We start from the raw sequence: 4828 nt of genomic DNA, 5'->3' as shown, positions 1-4828 counted from the left end.
AGTCGAATCAGTAGTAAAGAAAGCAAACTCAATGCTGGCTTGTATTTCAAGTGGACTTTTATACAAAAACAGGGTTGTAATGTTGAGGCTCTATAGGTAAGGTCGCATTTGGAATATTGTGAGCAGTTTTGGTCATCATATCAGAGGAAGGATGTGCTGGCTTTGGAGAGGTTCCAGGAGAGGTTTACAAGAATGATCCCAGGAATAAATAGGTTAACCTATGATGAGTGTTTGTCGGCACTGGGCCTGTACTCGCTGGAATTTAGTAGAATGAGGGGGGACCTCATTGAAACTTACAGAATAGTGAAAGGCTTGGATAGAGTGGATGTGGGGAGGATGTTTCCACTAATGAGAGAATCTAGGACTAGAGGTCATAGCCTCAGAATTAAAGGACGTTTTTTTAGGAAGGAGATGAGGAGAAATTTCTTTAGTCAGATGGTGGTGAATCTGTGGAATTATTTGCCACAAAAGGCTGTGGAGACCGTCAGTGGATATTTTTAAGGCAGAGATAGATAGATTCTTGATTAGTACAGGTGTCAGAGGTTATGGGGAGAAGGCAGGAGAATGGGGTTAAGAGGGGATCATAGATCAGCCATGATTGAATGGTGTAGACGTGATGGGCCGAATGGCCTAATTCTACTGCTATCACTTATGACATAACATTCAGGTAGGGACTAATAAAAGGCAAGCAACATTCACAGTGCTATAACCAGCTGCAAGAGCCTAATCACCCAACCTTGGCAATCAATGGCATTACCATCACCAATTCTCCAAACATCAATATCCCGAGAGTCATCAATGAGCAGAAAATCAACCAACAAAAACTTCAATAATTAATGCGGCACCACAAGAGGCTTAACACCACCCAGGATAAAGTAGTCTCATGGATCGGCACCCAGTCCACAACTCTAAAGATTCTTTATCCTCACCAAAGGGTTTCATCCACAAGTCGCTAACACCAACAGATCTCCCACAACTACAACCTCAACCAGCAAGCCGGCCAAGGAGAGTAGGGAGTGCATGAAAACACCACCATCTGCAGGTTCCTCTCCAAAACACACACCATTCTAGCTTGAACATATGTTATTCAACCCTTCCTATTTACTGGAGTTCCCTTCTGAACAATGGTGTGGGGGACACAATAGACTGCTGATGCTGGAATCTTGAGGAAAAATACAAAGTGCTGGAGGAACTCAGTGGGTCAGGCAGCATCTGTGGTGGGAAAGGACAGATTACGTTTTGGGTTGGGACCCTTCTTCAGAACGCAGTGCCATCTTCCATTACAGAGTAGAGGTAGATAATACATGCTGACTTACCAGTGACCATCAGCTCCCAAAAATAAATTTGAAAGAATGTACAACTAAGACATTTAGTATTTGTACAACAGATTATGTTCTGCCTATTGATACAACGATAATAACTTGAAGCAATAATTATTGTCCCAAAACTTATTAATTTTACAGAGAACAAACATGAACTTACCCAATGACGTCCACACAACTCTCACAATGATACCATCTGTAGAGACACAATTTGTTTTTTCCCAAAATAAGATTTTGGAATGTATTTTAAATGTCCTACAATTTAATAAGAAAACACTCCTTTCAAGATTGAAATGGATAGATATTTGTCAGGTAGGGTTGTCAAGGAAAATGGGGATAAATGGATAAGTGTTTCAAGGTACAGCTTAACCATGAAGGAACTGAATGGCTGAACACGTTCAAGGAACTAAATGCCCTTTGTCCTATTCCAACGGACACTGGCCCACAACTTCACCCCTGCACATACTCTGTAGCATGGAAAATATAACACACATACATAATAATGCTGGTAGACCAAAATGCTGGAGAAACAGCGGGTGAGGCTGCATCTATGGAACAAAAGAATGTGGTGGGGAAGGGTCTCGACCCGAAACGTTACCCATTCCTTTGCTCCATAGATGCTGCCTCACCCGCTGAGTTTTTCCAGCATTTTTGTCTACCTTACATTTGTTCCATGTCACTTAAAGGTCCAGGATGTCTTAGAAATCACTTTTAACATTGTTTTGTTAAGATGCCAAATTAAATTGTCTACCTTCATTCCAGCATCTGCAGTTCCTTTTTATACATAATAATGCGGCTATTTTTACTCCTGTACTCTTGCATTACAGTAATATAAAATGTATATCTTCATACAAGAGGAAGACAATGGAAATGCTTTAAAAATATATACTGTAAAGGTCACATGCTTGCAAACATGTACATTCTTTAAAAGAAAAAGCTACAGTGTGTAGAAAGGAACTGCAGATACTGATTTATACCAAAGATTGACACACAGCGCTTGAGTAACTCAGTGGGTCAGGCAGCATCTGTGGAGAAAAAGGATGGGGGATGTTATGCGTCTGAAGAAGGGTCCTGACCTGACACGTTAGCCATCCCTTGCTGCCTGTTCCGTTGAGTTACTCCAGCACTGTGTGTCTATCTAAGCTACACAGTGTTTGAAAGGGCATGGATGAACCTTGTCAATTAAGTCCTAATTAATATCCCTTTAAACAAAATAATGATAATATTAACGATATTGTACATTGCAAAAATTCAACCTGCTGTATGTAGTAAAAGTGTGAAACCATAACTTATGACAGCCAACCCAATTGATTTCAATGAAACCACATTTCAGAAGTAAAGTGAAAATACACGTGTGATATTGAGCAAAATACAAAGTGCTAGAGTAACTCAGGTCAGGCAGCATCTGTGGAGGAAATGGACAGACGTTGTTTGAGATCCGGATACTTCTTCAGACATTATAGGAGAGGGGAGAAAGCTGGAAAAGAGATGAGGGTAGGCAAAGCCTGGTGAGTGATATGTGGATACAGGTGAGGACTTAGGTTTAGGTTTATTATTGTCACATGTCCCGAGGGATTGAAGAAAGCTTTGTTTTGCATTGTAACCTATCAGATCAGATTGACAGATGAGTAGAGTAAGTGACGAAGGCTAGAGATTTGAAAAGCAACAAAAAAAAAAGTTTGCAGTTTGAAGTTTAGTTTGTTTGTTTGTTTAGTTTATTGTGTCAGGGGTTATGGGGAGAATGGGTTTAGGAGGGAGAGATAGATCAGCCATGATTGAATGGCGGTAGACTAGATGGGTCGGCCTAATTCTGCTCCTATCACTAATGCCCTTTTGACATGAGATGAAAGGAAGACAAAAGGCTGTCAGATAAGGAGAGGAAAGTAGTGAAATGTGAAGCCAAAGGAAGGGATCTAATGGAAGGGAATGGGGAGAGCAGGGAATGGGGAAAGAAGAGGTGTGGGTTAGTGGGAAAAATTGGCTGCACTGGGCGGTGGGACACAGGGAAGAAGGGGGGGGGGGGGGGGTGGGGTGGGGTTGTCACCTAAAATTGTGCAATATTGTACATTTAGTGCTACAATGGAGGACAAATTTCTACTCCATAGATTTAGTCGAAGAAAGCAGGTGCAGATGCAAGAAGTTACCTTTTGTCTGATTGGATCAAAATAGTATCTTCCAGGTTGAGCTGCAATCATTTGCAGGCGTCTTGCAAAAGCCTGATTATCTGATGCAATTCTTTGCAGTTCATATTTTCTTGAATCTTTGGATAACCTGTAGGAATCATCTCATTAATCACCAAGGAACCAGTAGGTTAGTGCACATTAATGAGAAATATTTCACATTGATGATCGATAATTTCTAGAAAATTATCATTGTTTATTTCTATTGAAAGGCTCAATAACTGGTAAAGAGGTAATTTCAGGGGTCTTAGAAATAATTTGGATGATTCTTGAACTCAGTTTGGAAGTAGCCCAGCAAGATATTCGATTGACCAATATCACCACGTACAAAGAGAGACTGTATGACCTTTAGTGGAAGCAGAGGATAAAAGGACAGATAAAATGATCTAGTAGTTAGTGTATAAACAAGGAACTGCAGATGCTAGATTACAAAAAAGTACACCAAGTGCTGGAGCAACTTAGCGGGGTAGGCAGCATCTCTGAAGAACATGGATTGAAAACGTTTTGTGTCAGGACTCTTTTTCCTACAAAGTGCTGGAGTAACTGAGTGGGTCTGGCAGCAAATCTGTAGTACCAACTGGTTTTCAAAGAACAGTACCAACCTGAAACATTACCTATTCATGTTCTCCAGAGATGCTGGCTGTCCCACTGAGTTACTCCAGCACTTTGTGGCTGTTTAGTAGTTATAGTGTTTTTGGATTTCTAGAAGGCATCCAGTAAGGTACAAAATAAAAGACACATGAGAAGAACACACAAGCTGTCCATGGTGTATTGGGATGGACAGAGAACTGGCTAACTAGCACAAAAGATAGTCTGTTTCAATTTTGCAATCTATTTACAACCTACAATGGTGAAGAAGTTGAATTAACTTCAACAATGTATTCAAGAGAAAGTTGGATATAGCTGTGAGGGCTAACGGAATCAAGCGATATGGGGAGAAAGCAGGAACGGGATCCTGATTCTAGATGATCAGCCATGATCATATTGAATGGCGGTGCTGGCTCGAACGGCCAAATAGCCTACTCTTGCACCTATTTTCTATGTTTCTATGTTTCTAACTGTAGCTGATGTTACAAAGATAGGAGGATAACAAATTATGAGGCAGACACAAAGATGCTGTAAAGGGTTATTGATAGGTTAAGGGAGAGGACCCACCCTTCAATGAGTCCCACCACTGCCCCAGTGGGGACCAGTCATACTCCTCCACCACTAACTTAATTGTCATCCACAACCACCGCCCTAATCACCAACTCACTAACTCGTCCCAATCTACGGCCTTCACTCTAGTCCATTCAGTGGCACCAAAGACCCATGACCGACATTGTT

The sequence above is a fragment of the Leucoraja erinacea genome, chromosome 27 (assembly GCF_028641065.1).
Source record: "Leucoraja erinacea ecotype New England chromosome 27, Leri_hhj_1, whole genome shotgun sequence".
Classification (NCBI taxonomy): Eukaryota; Metazoa; Chordata; class Chondrichthyes; order Rajiformes; family Rajidae; genus Leucoraja; species Leucoraja erinaceus.
This window is presented reverse-complemented; position numbering follows the sequence as displayed.